We start from the raw sequence: 21,338 nt of genomic DNA on the forward strand, positions 1-21,338 counted from the left end.
TTGTTGTTGTTGTTGTTCTGCTTTTTCTAATTGCTTTATGTCTAAGGTTAGATTGTTTATTTGAGATTTTTCTTGTTTCTTGAGGTAGGATTGTATTGGTATAAACTTCCCTCCTAGAACTGCTTTTGCTGCATCCCATAAGTTTTGGGTCATCGTGTTTTCATCGTCATTTGTTTCTAGGTATTTTTTGATTTCCTCTTTGATTTCTTCAGTGATCTCTTGGTTATTTAATAGCGTATTGTTTAGCCTCCATGTGTTCGTAATTTTTACAGTTTCTTTCTTGTAATTGATATCTAGTCTCATAGCATTGTGGTCAGAAAAGATACTTGATACGATTTCAATTTTCTTAAATTTACCAAGGCTTGATTTGTGACCCAAGATATGATATATCCTGGAGAATGTTCCATGAGCACTTGAGAAGAAAGTGTATTCTGTTGTTTTTGAATGGAATGTCCTACAAATATCAGTTAAGTCCATCTTGTTTAATGTATCATTTAAAACTTGTGTTTCCTTATTCATTTTCATTTTGGATGATCTGTCCATTGGTGAAAGTGAGATGTAAAAGTCCCCTACCATGACTGTGTTACTGTTGATTTCCCCTTTTATGGCTGTTACCTTTTGCCTTATGTATTGAGGTGCTCCTATTTTGGGTGCATAACTATTTATAATTGTTACATCTTCTTCATGGATTGATCCCTTGATCATTATGTAGTGTCCTTCTTTGTCTCTTGTAATAGTCTTTATTTTAACGTCGATTTTGTCTGATATGAGAATTGCTACTCCAGCTTTCTTTTGATTTCCATTTGCATGGAAAATCTTTTTCCATTCCCTCACTTTCAGTCTGTATGTGTCCCTAGGTCTGAAGTGGGTCTCTTGTAGACAGCATATATATGGGTCTTGTTTTTGTATCTTTTCAGCCAGTCCGTGTCTTTTGGTGGAATGTTTAATCCATTTACCTTTAAGGTAGATATTGATATGTATGTTCCTATTACCATTTTCTCAATTGTTTTGTGTTTGTTATTGTAAGTCTTATCCTTCTCTTGTGTTTCCTGCCTAGAGAAGTTCCTTTAGCATTTGTTGTAAAGCTGGTGTGGTGGTGCTGAATTCTCTTAGCTTTTGCTTGTCTGTAGAGGTTTTAATTTCTCTGTTGAATCTGAATGAGATCCTTGCTGGGTAATATTGGTTGTAGGCTTTTCCCTTTCATCACTTTCAATATGTCCTGCCACTCTCTTCTGGCTTGCAGAGTTTCTGCTGAAAGATCAGCTGTTAACCTTATGGGGATTCCTTTGTATGTTATTTGCTTCTCTTCCCTTGCTGCTTTTAATATTTTTTCATTCTATTTAATTTTTGATAGTTTGATTATCATGTGTCTTGGCGTGTTTCTCCTTAGATTTATCCTTTATGGCACTCTCTGCGCTTCCTGGACTTGACTATTTCCTTTTCCATATTAGGGAAGCTTTAAACTATAATCTCTTAAAATATTTTCTCAGACCCTTTTTCTCTTCTTCTTCTGGGACCCCTATAATTCGAATGTTGGTTCATTTAATGTTGTCCCAGAGGTATCTGAGACTGTCCTCAATTCTTTTCATTCTTTTTTTTTTATTCTGCTCTGTGGTAGTTATTTTCACTATTTTATCTTCCGCATCACTTATCCATTCTTCTGCCTCAGTTATTCTGCTATTGATTCCTTGTAGAGAATTTTAAATTTCATTTTTTGCATTGTTCATCATTGTTTGTTCTTTATTTCTTCTAGGTCCTTTTTAAACGTTTCTTGTATTTTCCCCATTTTATTTCCACGATTTTGGATCATCTTTACTATTACTCTGAATTCTTTTTCAGGTAGGCTGCCTATATCCCCTTCATTTGTTTGGTCTGGTGGGTTTTTATCTTGCTCCTTCATCTGCTCTGTAATTCTCTGTCTTCTCATTTTACTTAACTTACTGTGTTGGAGCCCTCCTTTTCGCAGGCTGCAGATTCATAGTTCCCGTTGTTTTTGGTATCTGCCCCCACTGGGTAGGGTTGGTTCTGTGGGTTGTGTAGGCTTCCTGGTGGAGGGGACTGGTGCCTGTGTTCTGGTGGATGAGGCTGGATCTCGTCTTTCTGGTGGGCAGGATCATGTCTGGTGGTGTGTTTTGGTGTGTCTGTGAATTTATTATAATTTTAGGCAGCCTCTGTGCTAATGGATAGGGGTGTGTTCCTGTCTTGCTAGTTGTTTGGCATAGGGTGTCCAGCACTGCAGCTTGCCAGTTGTTGAGTGGAGCTGGGTCTTAGCATTAAGATGGAGGTCTCTGGGAGAGCTTTCGCTATTTGATATTACATAGGGCTGGGGAGTCTCTGGTGGAGCAATATCCTGAGCTTGGCTCTCCCACCTCAGAGACACAGGCCTGACATCCGCTGGAGCATCAAGACCCTGTCAGTCACATCGCTCAGCAGAATAGGGAGAAGAAAACAGAAAGAAAGAAAAAAAATAATAAAAGTTATTTAAAAAATTATTAAAAATAAAAAATAAAAAAGTAATTAAAAAAGAAAAGAGAAAGAAAGAAGAGAGCAACCAAACCAAACAACAAATCCACCAATGATAACAAGCACTAAAAACTGTACAAAAAAAAAATAATAGGACAGACAGAACCCTAGGACAAATGGTAAAAGCCACGCTATACAGACAAAATCACACAAAGAAGCATATACATACACACTCACAAAAAGAAAAAGGAAAGAAAAAAAATATATATATATAAAAAAACAAGGAAGAGAGCAACTAAATCAATAAACAAACCTACCAATGATAATAAGCTCTAAATGCTAAAGTAAGATAAACATAAGACCAGAAACACATTAGATGCAGAAAGCAAACCCCAAGTTTACAGTTGCTCCCAAAGTCCACTGCCTCAATTTTGGTTTGGTCATTGTCTATTCAGGTATTCTACAGATGCAGGGTACATCAAGTTGATTGTGGAGATTTAATCCGCTGCTCCTGAGGCTGCTGGGAAAAATTTCCCTTTCTCTTCTTTGTTCACACAGCTCCTGCAGTGCAGGTTTGGATTTGGCCCTGCCTGTGAATGTAGGTCACCTGAGGGCATCTGTTCCTGCCCAGACAGGACGGGGTTAAAGTAGCAGATGTTTAGGGGGCTCTGGGTCCCTCAGGCTGGTGGGAGGGAGGGGTACGGAATGCAGGGCGAGCTTGCGGCAGCAGAGGCTGGAATGACGTTGCAACAGCCTGAGGCGCGCCGTGTGTTCTCCCGGGGAAGTTGTCCCTGGCTCACGGGACCCTGGCAGTGGTTGGCTGCACAGGCTCCCAGGAGGGGAGGTGTGGATAGTGACCTGTGCTTGCACACAGGCTTCTTGGTGGCTGCAGCAGTAGCCTTAGCGTTTCATGCCCATCTCTGGGGTCTGCACTGATAGCCGCAGCTTGTGCCCATCTCTGGAGCTTGTTTAGGGTGTGCTCTGAATCTCCTCTCCTTTTGCACCCGGAAACAATGGTTTCTTGCCTCTTAGGCAGTTGCAGACTTTTTCCCAGACTCCCTCCCAGCTAGTTGTGGTGCACTAGCCCCCTTCAGGCTGTGTTCACGCAGCCAACCCCAGTCCTCTCCCTGGGATTTGACCTCTGAAGCCTGAGCCTCAGCTCCCAGCCCCTGCCCGCCCCAGCCGGCAGGTGAGCAGACAGGCCTCTCGGGCTGGTGAGTGCTGGTCGGCACCAATCCTCTGTGCGGGAATCTCTCCGCTTTGCCCTCTGCACCCCTGTTGCTGTTCTCTCTTCCGTGGCTCCAAAGCTTCCACCCTGCCCACCCCCTGTCTCTGCTAGTGAAGGGGCTTCCTAGTGTGTGGAAACTTTCCTCCTTCACAGCTCTCTCCCAGAGGTGCAGTTCCCATCCCTATTCTTTTGTCTCTGTTTTTCCTTTTTTCTTTTGCCCTACCCAGGTACGTGGGGAGTTTCTTGCCTTTTGGGAAGTCTGAGGTCTTCTGCCAGTGTTCAGTAGCAGTTTTTCCACATGTAGATGTATTTGTGGGGAGGAAGGTGATCTCCACCTCTTACTCCTCTGCCATCTTGAAGGTCCTCTCCGATGGAGATTTTAATCCATCTTTGGTACAGAACGTTTTAGTTAGACAAACATACATGTGACATGAGCGATTTTCTTTTTCCATTTCCCTCGTTTTCCTTCCTGGCACTGGTAGGAAAAGGGTCTCTGGGCATAATGCATCAATGTGATGCTATTAGAGACAAGAAAGGAATGGTTGGCTTATAGATGCTCAGCTGTGAAAAATTTGAAAAACCCAATATACAACTATGGAGGAGCTGTGAAAAAAGGATATGTAAGGCCTTGATCTGGGAGAGAGTGGGGAAACCAGCAGGCCAGGAACAGAAGGGTAGAAAAGGTAAGCTGGGAGGGAGGGAGGGAGGTCAGGGAGAGAAGATTCTCAGATATTCTTCTGAGTCTGATTCAGTGTGGATCAGAAGCGATCAAGAAAAGTAAAGAGATGTTTGGATGACTCTGAGTATTCCTGAGAGATGTTTATTTCTAATAATCCATCTTTATGCCTGCCCAATGCTGTGGGTCATAGAAGGGGTTACATAAAGCCAAACCTTTCTTATAAAATGGACGTTTTTGTGGATGTGTGACTGGGGAACTAATTGGAAGGAAAATACCATGTCAGTAAAATGAGAACTTGAGGGTATATATTTTTAAATGACTAGATTTAGACTGTCCTGAGGAGGAAAAACTGTTGCATATTGTTGGAGAAAGATGTGTGAGTTCTGGTTAGGGACTTGCCCCAGGAAGATGACAAATGTTTTCTTTGGGGCCCAAGTGACAAAGTGTGGTATAGAGTTAGAGGGAGAGGAACAATTTCCTACCCGGAAGGGAAGCCAGCATCCCTCTCTTTCCCAGCTTAGCAGTTTCAGCAACAATATCTTTGGCCAGAACTTTGGCATTCATATGACGGGCATCACCTGCAGTGGATACTGCTCTCAGGGCCCTAGACACAGGGAGCCAGAGTCTGAGAAAACATGGCGGACACTAGGTAAAGGACGAAACTGGATGCCTGGTCTATGGGCATGTGAGACACCCCTTTGTGGACCTCTTAAAAAGTTGGAGACACTTTGGGGGAGGTAGGGTCAGGATTCTTCCTGAGGTGGTGGGTAAGGGAGGAGGCTATGGTGAGTCATAAGGTAGTAGAAAGAGGAGTAATCAAAACAGTGGACTTAAGGTTTTGCAGATAAAGGGAAGAGTCTATGCATACCCCAGAAAAAAGTGAGGGCACAGTGCCTACTAAGGGCTCTGGTGTGAGTAGCTCTAAAAGAGTATGAGGGGGATTGACATAGCTGACAACTGTGTAGTGGAGACTGACTTTACACAGAGACTAGTATATGTGCCAGCTGACCAACTTAATGGATTAGCCCTAAGTTCCATTAGCCCTAAGTTCCATTTTGATCCCTAAGTTCAATTTAGGGATCAGAATTCTGGGGAGGCTCTGAAAGGTTTTTTTTTAAAAAAAAACAAAAAAGAAACTGGCTACAGTCAGTAGAGAATCTTCTTATTTAGATTTTAAAATATGAGGTGGGATTTTTTTCAATAGCAAAAAAACCCCCATCTCCCTTTGGCACCATGGTGTTTTTATTCAGTATCAGTCCTTTTTCCATTCTTAGGCCAGATTTCTTCCAATATCCTAATAAAAGCAGTTTCAGTTAAGTACTTCTACCTCGGGCAGTTTCTTTTGATGTGACATTTCTGCAGACACCACTATTTTAAAAGGCATAAGCCTGAAAGAATAGTTACAAAAAAAGACAGTGCTTTTGTGTGTGTGTGGGTTGGCACATTTAAGGATTTTTTTTTTAAAAAATGGGTCATAGGGCTTTTGAAGTGGGTGGAAAGAGCATATATTATAGGCTTATGTACCATTCTGGAGGATAACAGGCAGTTTAATTTTAATAAACTAGGTTGACCCTAGAGTGATGAAAGACATAGAGGCCCATTTTGATTTGTAACTCCAGCAGATAGGTTGCGAGGTAATCAAGAGGGTGTTTATAACATTGAAACATGCCTGGTTTTCATTTGTGCAACACCCCTTCTGCCTCAGCACTCTTCTAGATATACTAAAACAACCCAGACTTTGCCAACTTTTACAAGCACTTTGAAAATCCTGTTGCTTCCCAAGAATCTTTCCAGTTCCATGTTGGGGAGACTTGTACTTGATAACAAATGCTCTTACTAGGGACATAATAGTAATAGTAAATACCAGTTTTCAAATAATTTTCTTGTGGTTGTTGTCAAAGTGAAAATGGCATAGTAGAAGTAGAGAATGATCAACGAATATACTCAAGTAAATCAATGTTCTGTAGTCTCAGGATAATATAAGGAAAACAATTCCACTGTAGTCTATATCAGAGATCAGCAGTCATTTCTGTAAAGGGCCAGGCAGTCAATATTTTAGGTTTTGTGGGTGTCAGTCCATTTGGGCTGCTATATTAAAATATGACAGATTGAGTAGCTTATAAACAACAGATATTTCTCAGTTTGGGAGGCCAGAAGTCCAAGACCGAGGCATCAGCAGATTTGGTATCTGGTGAAAACCTGCTCTCTGGCTCATAGACAGCCATCTTCTCGCTGTGTTCTCATATGGCAGAAGGGGTAAGGGAGCTCTATGGGGTCTCTTTTATAAGGGCACTGATCCCATTCATGAGGGCCCTACCCTCATGACTTGCATCTCCCAAAGGCCCCACCTTCTAATACCATCACTTTGGTGATTAGATCAACGTGTGAATTTGTATAGAGACTATTATAAGTACCACCCAACCAATTTAGTGGATTAGCCCTCAGCTAATCCACACTTGGTACATAGCAGCAGGCCATATGGTCTCTATTGCAGTGATTCAACTCTGCCTTTGTAGTGAGGAAGCAGGCATAGATGATAAATAGATATGGCTATGTTCCAAAGTTCCAATAAACTTTATTCGTGAAAACTGCCAGTGGGTCAGATTTGGCCCATGGGCAATAGTTTGCAGACTCCTGGTCTGTACTGTCAGAATTGAATTATATAGTGATGGAAAGCTTCTAACAGTGAAATTGTAAGCCAGTGGCTCTCAAAATGTGGCCTCAGGGCCAGCAACATCAGCATCATTGGGGAACTTGTTAGAAATGCAAGTTATTGTGCCTCACCCTTGACCTAGTAAATCAGAAACTCTAGGGGGTGGGGCCCGGCAATTTGTTTTAAGCAGCTCTTCAGGTAATTCTGATGCTCACTTGTTTGAGGACTGCTGTTGTGGGCAAAGATTTTTTTTTTTTTGCGGTACGCGGGCCTCTCACTGTTGTGGCCTCTCCCGTTGTGGAGCACAGGCTCCGGACGCACAGGCTCAGGGGCCATGGCTCACGGGCCCAGACGCTCCGTGGCATGTGGGATCTTCCCGGACCGGGGCACGAACCCGTGTCCCCTGCATCGGCAGGCGGACTCTCAACCACTGCGCCACCAGGGAAGCCCATGGGCAAAGTTTTGATTGCAAGAAACAAATCTACCCAAGCTAGCTCAAAGAAATATCTTCCTGAAAACCAGGATAATTAAAAGTAGTTGCTGCGGGCTTCCCTGGTGGTGCCGTGGTTAAGAATCTGCCTGCCAATGCAGGGGACACGGGTTTGATCCCTCGTCTGGGAAGATCCCACGTGCCGCAGAGCACCTAAGCCCATGCGCCACAACTACTGAGCCTGAGCTCTAGAGCCTGCAAGCCACAACTACTGAGCTCATGTGCCACAACGACTGAAACCCGTGCACCTAGAGCCCATGCTCCACAACAAGAGAAGCCACCACAGTGAGAAGCCTGCGCACTGCAACAAAGAGCAGCCCCTGCTCACCACAACTAGAGAAAGCCTGTGCGCAGTAAAGAAGACCCAACACAGCCAAAAAAAAAAAAAGTAGTTGCCGCAATAGGCAATTCCCCAAATTTTGGTGCCTTAACTTAGAAGTTTATCTTTTGCTTATGTTATGGTGTGCTTTGGGTGGCCTCTGTTTTGTAGCTTTGTGACCTGGAACTCTTGGCCTCTGAGGTCACTGCAGTAGAGGAAGAGATAGCTAGAGGATTGGATTTTGTATTTTTAAGTGCCAGGGTTGGAAGTGGCCTATATCAGTGCTTCTTGAACTTTCATGTGCATCAGAATCACCTGGGATCTCACTGAAATGAGGATTCTGATTCAGAGGCCTCAGGTGGAGCCTAACAATCTCCAAGATGATGGTGTTGCTGCTGTCCTGCAGACCACATGCTGAGAAGCAAGGGCTCATCTCCCTTCTGAACACATCCCGTTAGCCTAAACCTCTCACTTGGCCCCAGTCTAACTGCAAAGGGGTTGAGGAGCATAGACTTCCTACGTGCCTCGGAAAAGGCGTTATTTCTGCCACATGAGATTACAATAAGCGACCTTACAGAGTCAGGGCTGGAAATAGTCTGAGGCTGCGTGGTCACAATGGTAGGCTAATGATGCTCCCCAGGTGTCATGCAAGGTAATATGGCAGGCTAAGGGAATTAGGTTGTAGACAAAAGGGACTTTGGAGATGTGATTAAAGAGCTTGAGATGGGGAGATTATCTGGACGGGTCCAGTGTAATCATTAGAGTCCTTACAAAAGGGAGGTCTGAGGGTCATAATAGGACGTAGGAGGGGAGGCCATGTGACAGCAGAAGTAGGAGAGAAAATGTAATGATGGAAGCAGAGGTTGGAGTGATGATGTAGCTGGAAGGAGGCTACAAATCAAGGAAAGTAGGGGCCTTGAAGAAGCTAGAAAAGGCGAGGGATTTTTGGCTTTTCCTGTAGAGCCTCTGGGAGAAATGCAGTTCTGCCAACACCTTGATTTAAACACAGTGAGACCCATTTCAGCCTTCTGACCGCCAGAATTATAAGTTTGTGTTGCTTTAAGTCACTGAGCTTGAGAATATTTTTGTAAGGTTAGAATTGCTTTTATTGGGGGTAGGTGCCTCAGGGGGGAGTTACTGTTCTGCCCTCACAGATGCAACTGGAAGCTCCCGCCTCTACCCACTGCCTGCCTGGGTTAGTGGAACATGCAAAACTCAGAGGGTAGAGGCACGGGTGGAAGCCACCAAGGCCAGGGGCTGTTTGGAGCGGGAGGGCTGGGTGGTACCTGGCTGGAGGGCCTGGGTTGGCATAGACAGCCCAGCTAGCATCCATGGGCCAAACTAAGGGGCTGTGGCTTTTCTGGGGGCTGAAGCTTTGTGGGAGAGACAGGCAGACTCCAGGGTGAGGTTCCACCAGTTCAAGGGACCACTAGGCCCACAGGGGAGAATAGCTCTGCAGAAGCCCCCAGCCATGTCCAGCCTGACCCTGGGCTGGCATGCCTGAGAAGCCTGTGATAATTTGTTACAGGAATGTATAAGCACTCTCCTCACTCCTTTCTTTTCACGTCTGCTACTCCTCTCTTAATGAGCTTTCAATATTATTTATCCTCTATATGACTGTAGCCATCAGCTTCAAGTCTGTATTCTGATGCTTCAGCTCCACTTCCTTCCAGTTACTGGAACTTTCCTCTACTATTCAGAGTTTCAGGTGAGAAGTTTTGATTGAATCAGATTAGTTTATGGATGGGCCTCCTCTAGGGTCAGTTAACCTGGTCCCATTAACTATGGTCAAGGATTAATTTCACCTGGTTAATGTCCAGTTAGAAGCTGAGTGGGACAGGTAATTATAAACATATTTAATATGCAAGAAATGGAAAAGATTATCATCAGTATTTGCTAGTTACTCTGCTAGATAGACTCTTTACAAGTATTATGCTCATTGGACAGATGAAAAAACTGAGGATTAAAGGTTAATTAATGTCTCCAAGGTAATGAGACCTATGAGGGTAATGTGTGGTGAAATCAAGACCTTAAACCCATATTCGACTTCAATGTCCTGTGCTTTCCTCTACCTTTAGCTCTCAGAGAGCCCAGGAGCTGGTTAGACACTCAGAAAAGCAACTGGCCTTTTTAAAAGATAAAGACAAAGAAAGACTTTTGCTGAGGATAAATTTGGCCTCCTAAATTGCCAAAGTAATAAGCTATTCAATTCTTAGACTTTATCTTACATGACTTTTGTTTACCATTTTTCCGGTTGACTACTCTCCTCTTTTTAAAATTGTTTTTTCCTGCAGTCTCCCGCTTAATACTTTATCATTAGCTTTCATTCATGTCATTAAATATCCTTATAAAGTTTGTTTTCAATTGTTGGATGAACTTGGTTGATCTAACAACCTACATACAATTGGATAAGCTGTTTCCATTTTTTTCACTATTACAAGCAATACTGCCAGCATATCATAATATTATTCATCTGTATCTGATTCTTTTTCCTAAGGTCAGATTTCTAGAGGTAGGATTAGGAGAATAGGAAAAAAAAAATGTATTATGTTGGACTACACCCCGCAGGCCTGCATTTCTTGTGATCGCCCAGCCTCGAGACCGAAGAAAGAGCCCCGAGACAGTGACAGAGACATCAGTGGCTTAATGGACATGGAATCTTACCAGCCCAAAGCAAGGTCCTGGAGCAGCATCTCCACTGTGTACAGCAGAAGGTGAGCAAGACATGACAGCAGCCTTCGCTCCCCCAGGGGAGAAGGAGGCTACTATTTATAGGGCGAATTGCCGTCAGGTGGGCTTATCACTTATCAGGGCCTAATGAAGCCCTATAATTAAGAGGATTGGGTAGTCATGTGAGTGATGCAGGGACTGATTGAGCAGGGGATGTACAGTGAGCAAGAGAACAGCCATCTTGAATGGCCTGACTATATATATATATATATATATATATAGGGATTGGGGTGAGGGAGGCCTGGAGACTGGCTCAGCTTGACTTGAGCTTTTAAATTTCATTGGTGTAAGCACGTTGCCTAAAGAGGCAGTTCTGTTCCTTCCTGCGTTACAGCTCTTAGGGAGCAGGGCCTTGGTTCTTCCTCCTCAGAACACAGGTCTGGGGGAGGTTGGCCTATGGCAGAAACCAATCACAAGTTGTTAGTGCACAGTGGGGAAATGGCTGATGTCACCTGTCAGGTACTGTCCATTAGGTCTGGGCACAATCATTGGAATATCCAACTGCATCCAGGCCTGAGGCTGCTGACACTTGACACTAGGGCTCCAATTTAGTGCAGAGTGCTCATTTGTCCCTTGAACGAAGAAGCAAGGCCTGGGGTTGGGAACCAATACTGGGGTGCTTGCAGTATCTACTGTGTCTTCACTATTCAGAGCTTGTAACTAAAATATTTAAAGAAACTGATTTTAAATGCAAATTAAAGGGCAAATGTTCTCAAACAGGGGAGATATATATATATGCGTATGTGCATGTGTGTATGTGTGTGTGTGTGTGTGTGTATATATATATATATATATATACATACATATATATGTATATATATATAGAGAGAGACACACAACACATACACACCCACATGCATACATATGTAAAAACTGATAAGGTTATAGTAACAAGGACCTTACACTGGTGGCAATTTATATTGAAAATCCTAAAAGAAGGGGTGTATGTGTGCGTGTGTGTGTGTGTGTGTGTGTGTGTGTGTGTGTGGCATATTTGGCAGTTTGCGGCTCAGCAACTTGTAACTTGTTTGTATTTTATTAGTAATGCTGAACTTTTTCGTATTTGTTTACTTGCATTTCTTTGGTGAATTATTGGCTCATCTAATTTGCTCATTTTAAAATGTGACTAAAAGGATATCTGTTTTAGTAAAGAATCTTTAAATTTTAATCTCTCCAAATAATATTTTCCTCCATAATTTCCTTCTAAGACTTCAATGCAAATCAGTTACAATTCAGCTAGCTTCCTATGTGCTAGGTTAAGATGAGTAATACTTGGTGCCTGCCCTTAGGGATCTTACAGTCTATCAAGTAGACAAATACATGGATCATAGGCAATACTGCAATATGACTTCGGCCACAGTGTGTTGCAATAAGATCACAGCAAAGAGAGTGACCAGGGAAGCCCTGTTTTAGTTTTCGTGTGCACACAGAGTTCTGAAGTTTAAGACTTTAAAGTTGCAACTGAGACTTTTAGTTTCTTCCTAGGAGATTTACCTCCCTGCAGGTGGCTGCCACCAGGTGAGAGATGGAACTAGGTATTGCCATCAGCTGTTCAGCTTTCCTGCTCTCTGCCAGGTGCAGCTGAACACACACCTGCCGCAGCCCAGATCCTCACTGTGCTTAACCATAAATGAAATACAACGGACAGCAAAAATGAGCTGTAGGGCTTCCCTGGTGGCTCAGTGGTTGAGAGTCCGCCTGCCGATGCAGGGGATGCGGGCTTGTGCCCCGGTCCAGGAAGATCCCACATGCCGCGGAGCGGCTGGGCCCATGAGCCACTGCCGCTGGGCCTGCGCGCCCGGAGCCTGTTGCTCCACAATGGGAGAGGCCACAGCAGTGAGAGGCCTGCGTACCGCAAAAAAAAAAAAAAAAAAAAAAGAGCTGTATTACTAAATCACAGATTCCCTCCTACTGAAAGCACAGTTGCAAAACAACAAGAAAATATTTAAGTGCTAAAAGATCCATTACCTGTTTGAGCTGATAACTCTGATTTTGTTCCCTGATAGCATTTTACTTTTATCCAAAGTCCCCCTTTTCTAGAAACTTTCCCCATAGTTGTACTCTATGTATATTTTGTTTCCCTTACAAGTGCATCAGCAGTTTAGATAAAGCCTTTATTAGAAGTAGCCTAGTTATATTGTTTTTAAAGATTCTGTAAATGCATTTTGGAATAAGTTCAGGGTGTTGCTCTAAGCAGACTGCCATTCTTCTAGATTGATAGTCCGAATGCAAGTGAGAAACTCTGGGCCTTAGAAGAGGCTCTGAGAAGGACACACAGAGCCAAAGCTAAGGGTGGGGCCTTGAGCCACTGGTACTGTATGATTCTAGAAATCCCGAGCCTCTGGACAGTTGGCTGCTTTCCCCTCCCTTAGAAGAGGAGGGTATATATAGCACTGTGTTAGGGGGCAGCAGACTCCTAGGGCCAGGGCCCTCTTGGCATCCTTGGGGTCTAAAAGAAACTGCTGAAGAAGGAATAAAGAACTGAGTTTGTCAGAGGTGGAGGAGCCTTTGGAGACAATCTATTTAAGCAGGGCAGATTCCTGGCAGGTGGGCCTCTCCTCCTTGCTCAAGAGCCGTGGCTGAAGTCTTAAGCAGTCATGATGTCTCCACTTGCCTAAGCCCACTGAATTCCAGCACTTCCTCCAAATCCTTCTGAACCAGCACCCCAGACAGTGACTGCTACAGCCAACATGGAAATGCCTGCCCAGGTCTCCTTTCAGGAAAGGACTTGCTGCCCGGATGCCGACGGTATGGTTCGTTAGTGGCCTTCCGCTCTTCAGTCCTTTGGGGTCTGTCTTAACTTTTGAACTGAGGCTGTACTCTTTCAGTCCTTGAGCGGGGCTGTGGTATAAGTGCCCAGCCATTTGTGCCCACTGTGAGACACCTCTAAGGGGCAGCCTGCTCTAGAGCTCCTAGACGGGCTTGTCAGATAGTTGCCTCTGTCCAATCCCACTTCCTCTCCATTTCCTTTTATAGGTATTACTCCCTAACACACCTTTTGCACTCCTAACTTCACATCACATCTATATCCAAATAACCCCAACCAGCATAAGTACTAATCACTTGGTGAGAAAGACACAGCAATATTTTTGAGCGCCTATCATGTGCCAGGAATTGTTCTAGATAATCAATATGTACTCTCTTTTTCAACCATGCCACAACATTATGTGCTAGGAATTGTTATTATCATTATTTTTAAGATGGAGAAACTGTGGCACAGAGGACATAAGTGACTTGCTCAAGGTCAAACAGCTAGTGGAATCAAGATTTGAGTGTCGACAGCCTGACTCCAGTGCTCCTAATTGTTTTTCTCACCTAGCTCATTTGCCATTCTCGGGCTAGTTCAACCACTTTAACCATTCTATGCTACCACTGCTTTAGCAGCCTGTTACCCAAGCAGTAGACGGTTAGTATGTATGTGGGAGAAGATGGGACCCTTCATTCTCTTTCTGGTATTTCCAACCCACAGTATGTTGCCTGGCACATAATGGAAGCCCACTAAAGTTTTGATGGTGAATGAACAAAAGAGAGTTGAACATCCCAGCGTCCCAACTCAGATAAAAGAACATGGCACAAAGGAGAGTGAGTGTGGGGAGAATGTAATGACTGTATGTGGGGTCAGTGTGACAAGGAAAGAGAGTACCTATAGACTGTGAAAACTATGTGTGAGCTTTTATAATTTTGAGCTCACTCTAGTTTCAGCATAGCTGTCTCCCCCTTAGTCTAGCTGCTGGCTGGTGTGCTGATGTGGGAAAGGGTATAAAGCAACTAACTCTAATATGTTTGACCTTGTTGTGTGGATCTATACTCTCCCTTAACTGAAACAGAAGTGTGCTTTAAAGTTCAACTGGGATATTGAAAGTTAACAAGTATCTCTGAGAGGGGAGTTGATTTTTTGTTTTAAGCTATAGTTTAGAGTCATTCAGTTACCTTCTTCCTCATTCTTCTTCTCATCCTCATGCTGAAATCCATACTGGGTTGGGAACTGTGGAGGTACTGGTTAAGATTCAGAAACATCTCTGGAGATCAGCCCTGGGTGTTTGCTTAGGGATTGGATCGCTGGGGTCCTGGTAGTGAAATTAAACCTCGATGTGCTCACAGTTTGTATACTTGTAAACCTGTATGCTGTATTACGTGCTTCTTTGAAAATGTAACCCTCTTTGAGACCTGTTATGAGAGAGGAGATCTGAATTAGTAGCCCCTCTTTTGCTTCCTTTTTTCACTTCTCTTACTGCCGTCTTAGCACATTTGTTTCTCTCTCGTCCAGGACTATAAATTCACAGCGGGTAGGAACAATGTCTCATCCACCACTGTTTCTCCAGCTGATTCCTAATAAACTTAAAATGATATACTTCCATAAACTTTTGTTGAATAAATAAAAAAGAACAGTCTGAGCTAGCTGAGGGTCTTGGGCTCTGGGACTTGAATCCATTTTTATATTTCACCAGCTATGTGACCACAGGCTATTCACTTCTTTAGGTCTCTGCACAATTTTAGGTTGATAAGGAATAATATTCTTTTGTTATAAGGTTGTGTAAAGAAAAATTGATAAGATATATGTATATTTGCCTCATAATAGGGATTTGATATTCATCCCTTCAACCTCTGACAGAAACATTATCTTAAAGCTTTACTTTAATTGTATCCGTAATAGCCAAAGAAATGGTTTTCTCTTTTTAGCACACACAGGAAATCCGCTCTATCTTTGACTGTCATGTTTTCCCTTTCACCGGTTTGTCAATTTCCAACACTGATACTGAAGTTTTGTGCTAATGCTCTTCTCCTTAAAATGCAAGTAATGGGAAATACTGCAGCCGAATCCGATGGGAGTTAACCAAAAAGGAGACTTTCTAATTTGAGATTTTACACCCATTTCAGCTGAGAGTAAGGTTTGGTAAATATTTAACTGGATTAACACTTCTTAAAAGGACTTCTGTTGAATTTCATAAAGAAAGATGAAAGCTTTGAGGTTTAAGTTCTGATTCTATGTATTTTCTACTTATAGTGAAAACCTCTGAAACTTTTTCTCCTACAGGAAAGTTCTAATAAATCCTTGGTGAACCATTTCCACTAGAGAATTTGTCTTTATTACAGTCAGGAGACTGGGTATTTTAATTCATGGTTGAATTCCAGTTCCAGGGCATCTAAATGCCCTGTCTTCTACAACATGAATGATCAACTGGCTAACTATATTTCGTGACCTTGGTTTGTATAAAATTCATAGAGGGAAGATGTTTAACTAGTTTATTCTTACTATCCTTAGGACATAGTTCTAAAAGTACAAATATATCCTTGAATTTAATAATGATGATAATAATAGCAGCAGCAACATTAATTATAGCATCTAGTGTTTATTGAGTGCTTAATATGTCCTAGGTACTTTGCTAAGGACTTTATAGGTATTATTTCATCGAAGCTTCATAATAATTCAGAAGGCAGGTACTATTATTATCCCCAAATTACAGATGAGAAAAATGAAATTCAGAAAAATTATATAACTTGACTAAAGCAATATTATAATTGGCCTAGCTGGAATATTATGATTCAGATTCACTTCAGATCACTGGCTCTTAACCATTAAGCACTACAGCTAATAAAAAATAAAGGTTGGCATATGAAGGACTATTGAAAGGAATATGTTTATCTGTGAACTCATAGCATCTCAGAATTAGAAGAGACCTTAAAGGTCATTTAATCTAATCATGAATTATTTGTGTAATGAGGTTTATATAGTCTTTGGAAAGTACATGGAATTGAGGAAAGGAGAAATGTTTTTGTCATGGATCTGATAACTTACTACATCTTCTTAATATCTTGTGTCACTTTTTTTAGTGCGTAAAATGGTGGTGATAACATTAGCCAAACTATCTCAAAGTGTTGTTACATGAGTTGATGGGTTTGGAAAAGTTTTGAATAGCGTCATATGTAAGGAATTACAGTAATTAATGCCTTAACATCCTTAATCCACAATAAAATTCCAATTTGACTTTAATGAAGGTCTTGAAGGAAGCAGTACCCTATCTTATCTGTACATATAATTACAATAAAACATCATAGAAAAAATTTTGTATACAAACGTACAACCTTATGTATATATTACCCTCAATATTCAGAGACTAAGAACATGTTAAGAATGTTAACATGTTAAGAAGATTAAAATATTAAGAAATAATTATCATATATTAATACATTTGGAAAATATTTACAGTGTCAGAATCAAAAAAAAACACTCCCAAGTCTTCAAAAAAATCAGCGCGTACTGGCTCTAATCCTCTTGCTAAGTGATTAGATTGAACACAAACAGAGAGTGAGGATAGTTACGTTTCTACTGGCCCTGAAGTAAATATCAGAGGACAGAACAATATTAATTTTCAGACATAATAATCTAACTGTATGAAAATACCTGAATCATGAGGAACTGTTTCTCCTTGTAATAAGTGACCACATTAAAGAGGATAACAGCACATCTGGCAGATGTGAAAGTCACTAAGTCTTCAAAGAAAACTCATCCCTTCCCCCAAACAAGTGAGTCAGTAGCATTAACATTTTTAAATGTCAGCTGCTGGATTCTATTTAATTCTGTTTGATACAAAACAACATTAGTTCATTCATGCAAAAAGCCCTTCTTTGAGCACCTACTATATACTAGGCACCATGGCAGGCTTCAAGGGGTGCCAGGGATAAATAATAGAAAGGATTTTCCCTGAAGAGTCCACAGCCCCAGTGCAGCAGATAGACACATATAGAAATCAAGTTCATATGGAGAAATTGCTAAGGGTGGCATTGTCCTTGAAGGACGGTAGGATGAGGATGAGCAGAATAATGGAAAGGTCATTCCTGTGGGGGGAGGTAACATGCACAAAGGGCCAGAGGCCACTGCACTTCGGGCAAGTATGTAGGGACAATTCTGTGTCACTAATGCTGAAGGATTTTGAAGGATGCTAAAGGGAGATAACATTTAAAAGGGGTTAGAATCATATTGTGGAGACCCTTGGATGGTGGACTGATTGTTTTATTGCCAGTGGGAGCCATGGTGGTGACCCTGAGCCAACGGTAGAAGGGCCCTAGGAGGATTGTTTGTAGGATACGGTTTCAAAACCTAGAGTTTGACACTAATGACCACTCTCCTTCTTGAAACTTGCATGTCCTCAGTCTCTCCTAATTGTCCTCCTACTTCTTGGGTCAGGCCTTCCCTATCTCTTTCGTAGGCTCTTTTCCTTGGTGTCCCTCTGTCATGGACTCTCCTGATGCTACAGGCTCTCCTAGGGTGAGTGCATTTACACAGAAAAGACTCCCAAGCCTTTACCTCCAGGCCAGTGTGCTCTGCTCAGCTGCAGAGCCATGTTTGTAACATCCTCTGAAAGTCTCCCCCTGGGTGGACATGATTCTGAGCTGAATTTGTCCCCTTCCCCTACCCCCTAAATTCATATGTTGGAGTCCTAAACCCCAGTATCTCCACATGTGACTATATTTGAAGATAGGTTCTTTATAGAGGTAATTAAGTTAAAATGAGGTTGTTAGGGTGGGCCCTAGTCTAAAAGGTGTGTTATCCTTATAAGAAGAGGTGAAGGACACAGACACACACAGAGGGATCAGCGTGTGAAGACACAAAGAGAAGGATAATCATCTACAAGCCAAGGAGAGACCTCAGAAGGAACCAACCCTGCCAACACCTTGATTTTAGACTTTTAGCCTCCAGAATTGTGAGAAAATTAATTTCTGTTGTTTAAGCCACTCAGTGTGTGGTCCTTTGTTATGACTGTCCTAACTAATGTAAACATCTCACACTTGACATATTTAAAATGAAACCCCACCATCACCTCCCTCCCAGGCCCCCAAATCAGGCACTTACAGGGGATGATCCAAAGTTAGCCTGAGGGCCAGTAGAACTCTCTCTAAAACATTTATCAGGACAGCCAGATATGGGAAGGATGTTATGATTCACCAGAAAGAGTACTGGATTACAAGTAAGGTTTAGTGTCTGGGCAATGAAAGGAAAGGAAGAACATATAGATAGAAAATATAATAAAGTCACTTGAAATCCCACCACATTTGAATAAATGTTTCCCAACTTCTGCCATGCAAACAATATGCACTTTGGGGACAAACATATGTTACTATCATAGTGTTCTTTAATATGCTTTTTCCACTTGTCAGTACACTGTAATATATTTCACATGTTTTATATATATATATATATATATATACAGACCTTGTACCCTTCCTTAAACCCTCTCCCTCAACCCTCCATCCATTGGCTACCCATTGCACTTCAGATAAAATCTACATTTCTTGGCATGACTACAAAGCCCTCTTGCCTACCTTTCTGACCACATCTGTCACCACATTGCTTGCTATGACTTAACAAGCCTGGGCCGCTCTTGGTTCTTAGAATGCTGTAAGGCTTCAGGGCCTTTGCATGCTCTGATTGCTCTTCATGAAGTACTCTTTTCCTTATTCTTTGAATGACTTGTTCTTATTATTCATGTGTTAGATCAAATGTCAGCTCCTCAGCCATGTTCCTCTTCCTTTCTACCTCATGAGAATCAACAATTTCTGGGTCCCTATTTATCACATTCCTCTGTTTTGTTCCTGTAACACACTTAACGCTCACTGCAATGGCCTTGTTTGATTCCTGTCTGCCTTGACAAGAATGTCATCTCCATGGAGGCAGTGATTTTGTGGGTCTTGCCTGTAAGCGTCTAGAAGCGTGACTAGCACACAGCTACCACTTAACTCACATATAGTTAATGAATAATGAATAAAACCCACTTACACTGTGGAGTTAAAATTATCTTTTAATTAAAAAAATATTTTTTTAAATTGAGAGACATTTCATGGATTTAGAGAAAAAAATAGGATACTATAACAAATGCTTTTATACCCATCAGCTAGCTTTATACCTCTTAATATTGTGCCATTGTTTTTATTCAGATTTTTCATATTTCTAAGAGATTAAACATTATGGTTTGAGTTGAAAGTCCCTGTCTGCCTCTTTTGATCCCATTCCCTTTCTTTCCTTTTCAGAGGTAACCGCTATTATGAAATCACTCTTTGGTGCAGGCCAAGGGAATGATTTTTTTTTTATAACTAAGACTATAAGCAGCCCTCAATTTCTGAAGAGTTTGAAGTTATGTGAAACTTAATTTCTTGGGACAGAAGAATCATATTCTGATTCAAGCGTTCCAGAGGTGAGGAGGAAAAAATCCCCCGTGCCTCCTGTATGCTTCCTGTCCTTATTCCTCAGAACTGGTCGTGTTCAGTGGCCTCCTAGTAACAACAGTAACAGTTCAGGTGCCCTTCTCGATAGATCTGTGAAGTTTCTAACTACCAGCATTTAATTAACATTGATTGCTCCTCTTTACTCTTTCAACCAGGGAAAAGCAGAATGAGAATCGACTTTTGCTCACTCGATGGGTTTGGGTACATCACTTAACCTCCTTAAGACTAAGAGAGAGTTTCCTTATCTCTTAAGTGGGAACGGTGACTTTTGCCTTCTATACCTATTGAAAGTATTAATTCTTATACATAGTTAGTGCACTTTAGCCTCCTCCGTTTGTATGTTGTGTTTCTCTGATTGGGGGCATCTGGTTATATAAGTGTCTTATTTGGATTTTTAGATTTTTTTAGAAATGAATAGTTGTCCCAACACCTGTGAATTTTAAGCTTCTCAGAGTCCGGCAGGTGCTAGATTATATCTTTGCCAAAGGTTATTTACCTCCCTATACCCGTCTTCACTGCATCCTTACCAGCGGGTTTCAGGGCAGCAATATTCCCAGCTCCAAGCAATGAATCACGACTCGGCTGATCTAGTCCTGATAATGCTGTTACTCTTTGCCAGATGTTAGATTTCTCACCTTCCCTTGCAACTAGGTATTTCTGTATAACCCAGTTTGGACCAATAAGACATGTAATAAAGTATTATTGGAGGAGTTGTGTGGAGGTTTCTGATAAGAGGGCAACCGAGTCCTTCATGATCTCACTGAGTACCCGAACCACACTACCATCACTAACTCCAGATTTCTTGTTATCGAGCAGAGATTCTTCCTCAGAGCGTCTATATTAGTTTTCTATTGCTACTATAACAAAAAACTATAAAATCAGAGGCTTAAACAGCACACATTTACTTATTATCTTACTGTTCTGGAGGGCAGAATCTAAAATGGATCTCGCTGGGCTAAAATCAAGGTGTCGGCAAGACTGTGTTCCTCTCTGGAGGCTCTAGGGAAGAATGTTCCCTTGCTTTCTCCTGCTTCCAGAAGCCACCCACACTCTTTGACTAGTGGTCCCCTTCCTCCATCTTCGACAAGCCAATGACGTTCATCTCTCTGTGCCTTTCTTTCGTGTTCACATCTTTCTCTGACACTCTGACTTTCCTTTTCTACTTTTAAGGACCCTTGTGATTACATTCGACATTCTTGGCGAGTCCAGGATAATCTCCTCATCTCAAGGTCAGCTGATTTGCAATCTTAATTTCAATTGCATCCTAATTCCCCTTTGACATGTAACATAATTTATTCATAGGCTCTACAGATTAAAATGTGGACATCTTTCTGATCTTTCTGGTTATATTTTAATAAAACTTAAAGAAGAAAAGTAAACTACTTTTCCACATTGCTGCTCACCTATACCCATTTGGATATTCCACAGGTGTTTCAAACGTCTCAAACTGAATCCATCCATTTCCCGACAGGCCTACTGGTTTACCCACTGTTTTTCTATCTCATTCAGTGCCATAGTCAAACACCGAAGGCACAGTTGGAAATGTAGGATATT

General features: G+C 41.9%; 1 non-coding gene across 1 annotated transcript in view; it reads left to right on the forward strand.

Moving 5' to 3' along the window:
- The window catches only part of LOC111179814 (uncharacterized), a 182,874-nt gene that overhangs the window by 44,378 nt on the left and 117,158 nt on the right, over window positions 1-21,338 (forward strand). The window contains exon 2 of the transcript XR_016393808.1: window positions 10,401-10,546. This is a non-coding gene — a transcript (uncharacterized LOC111179814). The remainder of the gene's footprint in view (window positions 1-10,400; window positions 10,547-21,338) is intronic.

Source organism: Delphinapterus leucas, chromosome 7 (assembly GCF_059928025.1).
Source record: "Delphinapterus leucas isolate spDelLeu-1000000601 "Yukka" chromosome 7, BTC_Dleu_Yukka2, whole genome shotgun sequence".
Lineage (NCBI taxonomy): Eukaryota > Metazoa > Chordata > Mammalia > Artiodactyla > Monodontidae > Delphinapterus > Delphinapterus leucas.